We start from the raw sequence: 12,518 nt of genomic DNA on the forward strand, positions 1-12,518 counted from the left end.
ATGGTGGAAAAAAACCAGAACCCCACCCCTGCCATGGGAGCTCAGGGGGATTGGCTGGGAAAGGGCTTAAGAGAATGTTCTGGAGTGATAAAGAAATTCTGAATGTTGATGGGGATTTGGGTTACACAGGTGTGTGCATTTGTCAAAACTCTGCAAATGGTCAGTTAAGATCTGTGCTTTTCATTGCATGTTGAAATATTTTCCTTTGTAGTTCCTAACTAGCTGGGAGTTCCACTGCACTACTATGGGTGTCATCTATGATGTCATAAGAGTGGCAGCCATGGACATTGCAGCCCACAGAATGGACAGTCCCCCATACCTCTGTAATGGCTCCAGAGAGTTCTCTGGCTAAAGATTGGTGCCACCTCTGTCAGGCAATATTGATAATCTCATCAAAAGTGATATTCCCACTCTGCTTAATGTTTTTCTGCTTCTTTCTGTCTCTGGGTGATCCTTTGATGGTTCTGATGATCAAGGCAGAGGCAGAAAGTATCACTTCAATCTGCACATGAATGTTTCGAATGATGAGTCCCCATTTACCTTGGTGATGTCATTGCCATCCTTTTCTGGAGACAGAACCAGGGTGCCGATCTTGGGGGCCAAGTTTGAAGTGGCACCCGCTGCCCCACTGGAGCTCATCAGTTGCATGATTTTGATTTCCTGCAGTTGAACTTGAGCAGTGTGGCAGAGGTGGCTGGTGTCAGATGCACCCGGATGGTGGATGACCAAAGAAAGTTGCTCCTTGGCCTCCTTTGAGCAGAAAGCCCAACTGGAAACAAATACTGGACTCTAGGCAACGATATGCATGCTGAAGTACTTAGCAGGAGGGCACCGACATCTGCAACTTACTTTGAAATGCATCGAACAAATAAGATGGAGGGATGCACAGACATGTAATAAAGCAAGTACAGTAAAATGGTAATGGTAGGATTCAGGTGATGAATATAGTGTTTTCTGTAAAAAATAACTTTCCTCTATGTTTAAAAAAAATTTATAATAAAGTATTTGGGGAAGGAAAGATGGCTCTGGCTATAGCAGAGGAAAATAAATTTGAGGGGGTCAGGTGGGATTCAGAAAGTCCAGTGAGGAGGTTACTACAATGTCCCATGGAAGACATGAGGAGGCTTGGGCAGTGAGGTGGAGAGGAGGGCTGGCCAGAGACACCGTTCATGGGGAGACTCGGGGCGAGAGATGCGGTGAGGGACATGAGTGGAAACAGGTCAGAAGACAGCCCACTCTGCGAGGAAACCAGGAATAGCTCCCTCAAGCAGCAGATGCTGCAAGCACAGGAGCGAGGTGAGCTGGGAGGGACTGAGGACATGGTGAGCACGCCCTGTGCTGCCCACCTGTCCTCATGTCCCCACTCCCAGGGGCTGGGCTCCTCATCCTGAAGACGTGCTGACCAAGCAAGTAGGTGTTAGTTAGCACGGGAACCCAACCCCATGCGGGTGACTTTGAGGGAGGTGCCCTGTGGTTCCCCATGCTCCTCTCCTGTCCCCCAGAAAGTCAGGACAGGTCAAGAGCAACACATTCGCAGTTCAAGGAGGTTACAGAATCCAGAAAAGCTGCAAAGAAGTTGGAGAACTCACCTCATTTGGGTTTTGGAGCCTCCACCGGTGGACATTGCTGCCTACACGGTAAGAGGTTTGTGATCTGGTTTGCACACACTTAGAAAGAGCTTAAAAGCATTTCCTGATGCATACTAAATGGCTTGGCTTAGGGTTTTCTAGAAGCGTGGGCTACCTACCACACTATCAGAGGTGGTGGGAAAGCAATTTGCTTTCCCACTGTCTCTCGATCCTTCCCATGAGAGCACAGAGAAAGTCTTGGTGCAGTGCTAATACGTCTTCAACACCTCTCCAACCACTTGCTAATCTCCCTCTTAAAAAGAGAGAGCAGGCACCCTGAGCAGGCAACGTTTACTAACAAGAGCTCAACAAGAACTTTTTTCATTGTGATTTCAGAAAAGCTACTTCACCTCTCTGATAGGGGTTCATCCAAATCTCATCTGTGCCCATGTCCAACTGCTAAAAGGGTTAATGCAAGAAAAGGGAGTAAAACAGCACCTGGCACACAGTGGGTGCTCATTAAGCTTAAGTGCCACCATTATTATTGTCATTTTTATTGTTCCGTTGTCACTTTCTATTTATGGAAAGTGATGTTTTTTCACTTTGGATAGTGATTCACAATTTCCTGTTAGGAATAGAAAATCAAGTTTATTTAAATTTTCAAAAGTGATTTTATTTACCAAAATGCATGCTGAGTAAATAATAATTTTGGGGTTGACAGATATGGCAAAATGTAAAGGCGGATGTGATGGGTGGGGCGGTACATAAATAGCAGGTGTTCAGGAGACACTGCCTAAACGACTAAAAGCACAAGCTTTAAGTCTGAGAGACCTGAGTTCAAATCCTGGCTTCTTGTGCAGGTAGTTGTGCGACCTTGAGCTTGAGCCCATCACCTGCCCTTTCTGCACCTCTATTTCCTTATTTGTGCAATGGAGTAATAACTGTGAACTTGCAGGCTCAAGGCTCAGCCTAGCAGGAAGTGGGCACTCAGAAACGGTAGGGCCACTCCTGTTCTAGACTTCAGGCAGCCCCCTTCCTTTCATACACAATTAGCCCCCAAAATTGTGTTCCGAAGTCAAATGCATGAAAGTTGAACTGGGAGAGAGTCATATCGTGTGTGTGTGTGTGTGTGTGTGTGTGTGTGTGTGTGTGTGTGTGTGCGCGCGCGCGCGCTGGGGAAGGGTATCCAGTTCTCAGGAGGCTGAAACCGCTCAAATCCTCAAACCTGCAAGATGCTCTGATGGTACCATTCCAGGACTCCACACCTGCTCTTATTTTTGTTCAGTACAATTGAGCACTGTGATTGCATATTTATTTGTCTGTTTCTAGCTCTCTCTCTTCCTCTGTCTCTCCAGGAAAATGCAATTCCTGGGATGGGGGGGCTGGTCTGTTTGCTCCCTGCTATGTCCAAGGCCCCAAGAACTGTGTCGACACACAGAGGGCATGGAATGCACATTTACTGACTGACTATCTGACCTGCTGGCTGACTGCATCTGTCTGCCTCCCCAGTCTTGAATTACGAAAGGAAGAGAATTGGGGGAGAAATAGGAGAGGATGAATGCCTAAAACCACACAAGTCCTCCCACACAGCGCAGTCTCAGGCTCCAGGTGCAGGCGCCTCTCTGGCCCTGCCCCAGGCTGCTGGTGGGACCCACCCTCATGGAGAAAATGGAGGTGTGATCAGGTGAGGAGCTGCCCTGAGAGTCTGTCTCCAAGGATAGCCATTTGGGGGAGATGAGACTAAACCTCTGAGCATCCCCAAACTGAGGCTCCCAACTGAGGGACTCAGCTACCCCCAGAGGCCTGGTCCAGTGACCCCTCCCATCTCCCAGGGATCCCCTGTCATCTCCCATGCCCCCCACACACACTGCCACCCCTGCTTCTGAGAACAGGCAGCCACTCCCAAGGGAGAGCTCTCACAACCCTAGACTTTTTGAACTACTTTTTTCTTTATCCTACTACAGTGACTGCAATAACAATAATAGAAATCCTAATATTAAGTGCTCCCCTCCTGGGTCCCAGGCTCTGCTTTAAGAACCTTGTGAACATTGCCCCAGCTCATCTTCACAGCAGCATGACTGCTGTGAGGGTTAAAGGAGTTAATACAGAGCCTACAGCAGGGCCTGGGGACAGGACCTGCTCACATGGTTGGGTGGTTCCAATGCCCACAGCTGAGTCAATGTCAGGCACAGCACAGTGCCAAGGGCTGAGCCCAGAGCCCCTTTGGCCAGGCTCAGACTGCAGGCACAGAGGAGTGAGGACATTTGTCCAAGGCCACACAGTAGGGGCATATCATCTGTCAGTGTGTCCAGGTGCCAATACCTGTGCTCTCCATGGGGTCCCCAAAGCTCCTTCCTTGGCCTCTGAGGTGGCACCCAAGAGACAGACAAAGAGAGGAAGGAGAGACAGACAGAGGGAAAGAGATAAAAGAAGAGACAGAGTGGGCCGAGCCCGTGGTGCACTCGGGAGAGTGCAGAGCTGGGAGCGCAGCGACGCTCCCGCCGCGGGTTCGGATCCTATATAGGACAGACCGGTGCACTCACTGGCTGAGTACTGGTCACGAAAAAAGACAAAAAGAAAAAAAAAGAAGAGACAGAGAGAGTACAATATAGAAAGACAGGACAGGGACAGACAGAGAAGGAGCGAACAAAAGACAGAAGGGGACAGAAAGAAAGAAACAGACATGGAGAAACTAAAGAGTGAGGGAACTCTGGGAGAGCTGGGGCCAGAGGAGGAAGACAACAGGGCCCTGAGGCCTGGTTTTTGGAGTCAGAACAGACTGTCCCATGCCTGGGGGAGGCTCCACTGCAGCCTGCAGCCTCCTGGGACATCCTGAGGACCCCAGGACCCCAGCCCTGCTCATGCTCAGTTCCTATCTCCTACCTGTCTCACCTCCAGCCCTGGGATCTGGTTTCTGGTGAGAACATCCCCAGCCCGCCCTTCCTGCCAACCACTCCACTCCTTTAGCCTTTCCAAGATGCAGACAAGCCCCCAGACTCACTCTTCCCTCTTCCCAAAACCCATCCTCTTCCCTTTGCCCCAGCAAGGCCCCCCACCTGGGACACCTTCCCCTCCTAACCTCCTCGGCTTGGCCTCTTGCTACCATCCTCATCCCTCAAGCTCCAATCAAATGGCATCTTTTCCAAGAAGGCTTCCCTGAACTAGCCCCTTCCCCAAGCAGGCAGTGCACCCCCTTCCGGGCCCCACCAAGCTGTTGGCAACCGTCCCACAGGAGGCAGGGGCCGACCTCCCTTGATCTTGGCACTGACCATACTACTTGCGTGTTTGCCTCTGTTCTGCCATTTGCCACACTTGGCCTGTGCCACACTCTGGCATTGGTACCACTGGCCTGGCCCTGGTAACATTCCCTGGGTTGGCCACTGCATTGAGAGCATGCATTGCTCTGTCTGGGTTCCCTTCCTTAGAGCGCTTATTCCCCACCTCACTGAGCTCCCGCCTATCACACGCTGCCCATGTGGATGGAAGCCAGAGCACCTAGCCGGCTGCCTGCGTTGACCCCTATTGGGTCACTTAGCACATCTGCCTTGACTTGACTGTGAGCCCTACAAGGGCAGGGGCCTGGTCTTTGTCTCCCCCTCAGAGCCAGGACAGAGCCTGGCTTAGTCAGCGTTTGTTTGCATTGAATTTAATCTGTTCCTGTCCCACAAAAGAGGGATTATGCCGGTGAGATTCCAGTACCTATTTCTTCCTTTCTTTTTCTTTCTTTCCCAACGGTTCCGGGACTGGTATGACTGGCCTTTTGTTGCTCTTATCGGCAATGTCATCGCAATGGTGCCCTGGAATCCCCAGGGGGCAGGGGCTTGAGAGGCATTGCGAAAGGAAGGAGGCTTCCTCCACTCCCTTGTCCTCCACCCAAACATTATTTACTCATTTTCAAGCCATTTACTGGGATTGTTTGCTGATCAAAAATGTACTCAGTGTAGAAATTTGTAAATTCTGAAAAATACCAAGAAGACGATAAAAGTCATCTGCAATCACACCACCAAGAAAAAAGCATTGTTACTGTGTTAGTGCATTTCCTTCCAGTATTTTTTCTAAATGAAAAAAATATATACGAAAAAATAGAAGGAACTGTTTCCTTTTCACTTTCATGATGGCTGCCCAGTGGCCCAAAACTTAATTAATAAATCCCCTCTTGCTGGACATGAAAGCTGGTCCCACTTCAGGGCTATTACAGGTAACACTGCAGTGAGCATCCTAATGGTTCTCTTTGTCCAAACCGCTGGGCGATTCCCTCGGCAGCATCTGCACATACCCTGGGTCAATAGGTATGAGCCTTTCTGAGGACACATTTGTCCTCAGGAACCACCAAATCCTCCCTGCAATTTACTGAGCTCCCTCTGCTATCAGCAAAGGAGATAAGAACCAGCCTGACCCACAGTATCATAGAGCCCAACATCCCTATTTCACAGTTGGGGAGACTGAGGCCCAGAGATAAGAACTGACTAGCCCAAAATCAACCTGAAGGCAGTGGCAAACTCCATGAAACCTAGAGGTTTTCTCCCCACTCCATTATCTCTTTCATGTTTTGCAAGGGAATCCATAGTCTTTAACAAAGATGCAGGTAAACGCAACTATACTGCTCATGGCAGACATTGCTAACCAATCACCGCACTCTCCTCTGCTGAGCCCAGACCCTTGAGGACCTCAACAGCCATCATCAGGTGACTGCAGGCACAGGGGTGAAATGTTTCTGCCACCAACACTGTAGTGTAACTGTAATTAACAACAATTTATCATATACTTCCAATTAGCTAAAAGAAAGGATATTGAGTGTTCCTAACACAAAGAAATGACAAATGTTTGAGGTGATGGATATGTTGTAGTGAGCAGGACTGAAGCCATGTTGGGACCTAAAACCACATGGGCTCTAAAAGATTTTTAAAAGACACAGTTTTTTTCTTAGCATACATTTCTCTGAGTTCTCTCTTTTCCCATGGTTATTTGATATTTTGTACTTTGATTATGGACAAGATGACATTATTCACATAAATGGAAAGTTGTCTTCCAGCCAGCCTGAAGCCACAGACTTGCAATCAGACATGCACTATACAGACCCTGAGAAACCAAGACATCAATAAAGCTATGCTGATTCCACCCCAAATCAGGACCCTAAGATAACAGCAAGGATGGAAACTGTATTAGTTCATTTCTGCTGCTTATAACAAAAAACTTGGAACTCGGTAATTTATAAAGAAAATGAAATTTATTGCTTACAATTTCAGAGGCGGGGTCCCCAAGCCCTTGGGCAGCTCCACTTTTATGGCTTTCCTGGTCTGAGGCCATGCTTCAGCTCTTGCAGGCTAGCATTCCACACTGGTAGTGCCACAAGTCTGGGTCTCCATGGAGGTCCTGCTCTCATGGCTCCACGAGACATGGCACTGATGGGGTTCCTCTGTTGTAATTCCAATCCCATGTTTTCACTGGGTATTGCTCTAGCAAAGGCTCTATGCAGCAACTCTGCCCCTGCAACAGATCTGTCACTGGGCCCCCAGGCTTTTCCATACATCTGTGGAAATTGTGACAGAGGCTTCCAAGCCTTCACAGCTCTGGTATTCTGTGAGTCTGCAGACTTAACACCACGTGGATGCTGCCAAGGCTTCTGGCTTGTATCTTTAAAAGGTGAGGTTCCAAACATGCCTGGGGCCAATTTAGACATGGCTGGAGCAACCAAAGCAGCTGTGGTACTAGTGTGGGGTGCAGCACCCCAAGGTGGTCCTGGGCAGAAAGCCCATGGGGAGCACCTTGGGCCTGTCCTCCAAGACCATTCTGTCTCCCTAGGCCTCTTGGCCTATAATGGAAAGGTTGGCTCCAGAGGCTTCTGCAATGCCTCCAGGTCTTTTTTCCCCTTCTATTGATAATCCCTTTCTTTTTGTACTAATCTTCTTAGTACCATTGCATTTTTCTCTTGAAAATGCTCTCTGCTTCTCTACCACATGGCCAAGCTACAGATTTTCCAAATCATTACACTCTGCTTTCCTTTTAAGTTCTGGCTTTATGTCATGCCTTTTCGACCATAACTCAGCATAGGCTTTTGCAATTAGCCATGCAGCTTCCTGAATGCTTTGCTGCTAGAAATTTCTTCTGCCAAATATCCTGGGTCAGCCCCTTTAAGTTTCACATTCCATAAAACTTTTGGACTTGAAGAGAATGCAGCCAAGTTCCTTGCCAGTTCATAGCAAGGGTGAATGTTGCCCCAGTTTCCAATAAGTCCCATCTTATTTCTATCTGAGACCTCCTTAGGATGGTCTTTACAGTCCATATTTCCATAAGCATTCTGGTCACCCCCATTTAACCAACGTCTAAAACATTCCAAACTTTCCCTGGTTTTCTTGTCTGCTAAACTTTCACCAGCATTTAGGCTTTTTCTAGCCTGTTTCTCCAAATTCCTCCATCCTCTTCTCAACACCCAGTTCCAAAGCTATTTCCACATTTTCATGTATTTAATAATAAATACATGAAAACACCCACTTCTCTAGTACCAATTTTCTGTATTAGTCTATTTCTGCTGCTTGTAACAAAATATCTGAAACTGGGTATTTTGTAAGAAAACAAAATTTATTGCTTACATTTTCAGAGGCTGGGAAGTCCAAAGTCCAGGGAACACATCTGGTGAGGGTCTTCTTTGGTGGTGGCTTTACAGCAATGTTGGGGTCTCACATGGCAGAAAATGGCAGAGTAGAGAGAGAGAGACTCTCATATGCTCTCCTTTTAAAGCCTCAGAACCATGCCCCTGACCACCATTATTAATTCATTCGCTATGGCACGGTCCTACAATCTAATCACCTCTTCAAGGCCTCATCTTTTAATTATCATAATAGGATTTCCCATCATCTTTACATTTTCACATTGGGGACTAAGTTTTGGGGGTACATCAATCCACAGCAGGAACAGACACCAGATGGAGCCTTGGCAAGACCTTGCACCTGGCTCCTGGCTCCTTGCACAGAGCTCACATGGCCCACATCCCCTTCCCTCTGGCTTTTCACTACCCACATTCCATTCCCTCAATCTCCTCTTTAAAAAATCCCTCAGTAAATCTGAGTCGGGGACATGGCTTTAGTCTGGCAAGTCTCTTTCAGGTTTACTGGAGAGATGGGTTAGCCTAACATCTCTCCACAGGTCACCAGCATTCCAGAATAAAAGCTGACTTCCATTTTCATCAACATTTGACTTTGGGGTTGTTTATTTTTGTCTGGGGCAGGCAGCTGGACCCAGGTTTGCTAACAGAGCTGGTGGAGCCTCAGCCAAGGAGCAGAGTGCTCCCCAGTATCAGATATATTAATTAACCTGATTTGATCATTACACATTGTATGTAGGTATCATATCACACAGTACCCCATAGATACATACAATGATTATGTGTCAATTAAAAAAAATTTTTTTTAAGTTTAATAAAAAAAAAAAAGAGTGAATGCTTTAGGGGCTTAAAGGAGGGTAAGATGCCATCAGGCCCCAGTGGAGCAGTGGTCTGGCAGCTCTATGCAGCAATTGCCTTCTGAATTGGGCCTTGAAGGTCAGTGATGTTACTATGTCAATAATAATAATAATAATAGCATTTACTATTTACTGAATTCTCTGATGTTCCAAGTATTTCACATTATCTTATGTGACCCTCAAAATAGTCCCATTTTACAAGTGTGGAAGCAGAGCCTCATACAGTAGAAGCAATTTTCCCAAGGCCACACAGCTGGCAGCACAGACCAGCTGTTCAAACCGTGTCTGTCAGATTCCAAAGGCTTCCTGCCCAGTCAGGGCATGATCAAGTTTTCAGGGGGGTGGATGGGGAATTCCAGGAAGAGGACACAGCACAAGCAAAGGCCTGGGTGCTGGAAAGAGGTGAGGCCCTCAGCAGTCTGAGAAGGGGTGGAGCGGCCCCAGGACAGGCCCTGGGTTGAAGGTGCGCCAGGCCCATAGAGGCGCAACCCTGCTTGCCGACCCATGTACGGGTCAGGCTGAGAGGCAGGAAGCAGGAGTGGACATGATCCCGGCCTGGCATGAGGCTCCAGCACCCCCACAGAGGGGCATTGTCCACAGGCAGCAGGCATGGCCAGCTGGAGAGCCCAGGAGGGGGCGTATGCCTCTCTGGAAATGTGCCTGAGGGAGTGGCAGGGTCCTTCCCAGGAGTCCTCCTGGCTCCCAAAGCATCTCGCCTTAGGTGTTCAGGGCCTCCAGGGCATTTGCAAACATGGCAGGATGGCAAACCTGGTTCCTTTTGGCAACACTAGGAATAGGAGACCAGCTGGGACCTGACCACACACTCCGTGACCTCAGGACATGCACTCATCCTCTCTTGTCCCCCTGTAGATGGAGACAGGATTCAAAATGGCCCTCCCAGCTCTAATCCAAAATTCCATGCTTCTAGACTGAAGTCGAGCAGCAAAGATCCTTCCCCAGATTACACCAAAAGGCCATGTTTGTGTCACCAATGCCCCCAACAGTAACCTGGAATAACTGTGGAAGGACAGTGTGGTGGGTAAGAGAGTGTGTGGTCTGGACTAGACGACTGGGCTCAAGTCCCAACTCTGGCATCTGTGGACATGTGACCTTGAGCAAGCCACTCACCTCCCTGAGCATCAGATGTCCTTGGTAAAATCAGGGCTGCTGACACCCACCTCAGGGTGACTGTGCAGGTTAAGTAAGCGAAGGCCTGTGCCTGGGGGGGGTCCTGATGGGAGTCCTGCTGGGTTGTTTACATTTGTCTCCTTTGTTCATGGTTATGCCTCTTCTTCTTTCACTCCACAAATGTCCACTGAGATTCCTGAAAGTGCAGACAAGGTAGAGAGTGCGTGCTAATTGCTGCAGAATGAATGAATGAAAGGACATGCTAATGCTGTGTGGGCATGCACCTCTGTTCCTGCTCTTAGCAGCCTATGAAGAGGTGCTATTATTATCCCCATTTTACAGATGAGGTCAATGGGGCCCAGAGAGGTGAAGTAACTTGCCCAGGGGCACACAGTGAAGGGGCAAAAATGGGATTCAAACCTCTTCTGTCAAGTGAATTAATTAATGGAGATGTGTATCCTTGAATGTATTTAGGAATAAAGGATGGGTGAGACTATTCCTTCCTTTTCCAAAGTTAATTATCTGGACTAAATTATTATCAAAACCACTCTACAAAGGCTCATTCTGTTACATGCAATAATACTAACAACAGCAATAATAGTTAATAATAATAACAACAGCAACAACTGCTCACATTTACTGAGCACTTACCCTGTGCCAGGACTTATTCTCTAAGCCATATGCACTGTTTCTCTCAGCACTGAGGAGGTAGGTGCTATTGGTATTCCCATTTCACAGATAAAAATACTGAGCCTTAGAAAGGTTATGAACCTTTTTGTCTAAGCCCTGGTGAGGCCAGGACTTAAATCCAGTCTGTCCCATGACAACCCTGCATCTGCCAATCCATGGAGACATCCCCAGATGGGTTTCTGACTTGAATCCTGGCTCTGCCACTTGCTGACTGTGTGAGGCTGGTTCCTCATTAGTAAAGTCAGGATAACAACCTGACCTTGACTCGGGGGGTGGGGGGCGTGAGGCCCACCAACATAGCTGATGTAAAACCCAGGTGACCCCTGTCACATCATCGGTGTTAATTCATCATCGCACTACTGTTCCCATTGTTGTCCCATGGGAATGACTGCCCAGCAGGCAGGGAGTCCCCTGCACAGCTCACATCATGCCTGGTCCAGCTCCCCTGCCACATACCCAGTGCCATCTCTCATGCCAGCCTGGACCCTTCTTTCTCCAAATCTCAGGAAGCTGGAGTACCAAGGCTACTTCCGGATGGGGCTGTGGTTCACCAGGAGCCACAAATATTTACCTTGGAGACCTTGGCCCAGCCTGAGGCCTCGCCCCAAATGCAAAGTGTGGCCACCCAGGCTGGGGTGTGCAGGATATAAAGCTGGACTTCCAGACCCACTGCCCAGGAGAGCAGACAAGTGGGCCGAAGACTCCTGCGTGTCCAGGTAAAAGTGTAGGGAAAGGGCCAACAACTTGGGTTGCCAGAAAGATTTTGAGCTAGAGATACCTGTTGGGGTCAGGTCAGGAGCTTGGCCCCCTCAATCAACCAGGACCCTCTGAGGATCAGGGTGGAGAGGTAGAAAGGTGCCCAGCTCCCTTGCCCAGAAGACCAAAGAGTGGTGACGAAGGCACGGGGCAGGCGGAGTCTTTTCCCGACCGCATCCTAGTGCCACAAACCCACTCCGCACACACTGATTGCTCTATGTCCAGTCTGTGCTGGGGTGATGTTGGGGACAAAAAGAAGCATCAGACACAGTCTCTAGCCCTCGAGGAACTCCCAATGTGGGCCAGTGAGGTTCTTGCTGCACTCAAGGAAGGCCAAGGGACACAGTAGTAAAGGCAGTCAGAAAAGACTTCCTGGAAGAGGTGACATGGTTGCAAAGCTGAGTAGTAGGTGCCTGGGCAAAGGAGGAGAGAAAAACATCCATGCAAGGGGAACAGCATAAACAAAGGCCAGGAGGTGATACACCAAGTGGTGAGTGTGTCATAATAATCCTCCATTTTACAGATAAGGAAGATGGGGCTCAGAGAGGGTAAGTCACTTGTCCAAGATCACAGAGCCAGGTAGAGGCAGGATTCCAACTCAGGTCCATCTGACTCCCAAGCCCATGATAACTGCCCTCCACCCTCAGGCCCCCTGACACTAAGGGATGGGGGCCCTGGGTCGTAACAGTGGTCCCCATGGCCCAGACCTCCTCCACTTAGTAGGCTCAGATTGCGAATTCTTCCAGGCCTCCCTGAGGCCATCCATTCATTCAGCAGCCATTTATTAAGCACTGCTATGTGCCAGGCACTATGCTGGGTGCAGAGGACACAGTGGGGAGCAGGCAGACCCAGCTCTCCCTCCCGGAGCTCACAACCTGGTCAGGGAGGCAGAGGTTGAATCACTGCAAGTGCCACAGA

The 12,518-nt window shown here is 48.8% G+C and overlaps 1 pseudogene; it reads right to left on the reverse strand.

The window, feature by feature from the left end:
- Positions 1 to 214: 214 nt before the first annotated feature.
- LOC134372965 (large ribosomal subunit protein uL11-like) lies at positions 215 to 1,624 on the reverse strand (annotated as a pseudogene).
- Positions 1,625 to 12,518: the final 10,894 nt, after the last annotated feature.

Source organism: Cynocephalus volans, chromosome 1 (assembly GCF_027409185.1).
Source record: "Cynocephalus volans isolate mCynVol1 chromosome 1, mCynVol1.pri, whole genome shotgun sequence".
In the NCBI taxonomy this organism is placed as follows: Eukaryota; Metazoa; Chordata; class Mammalia; order Dermoptera; family Cynocephalidae; genus Cynocephalus; species Cynocephalus volans.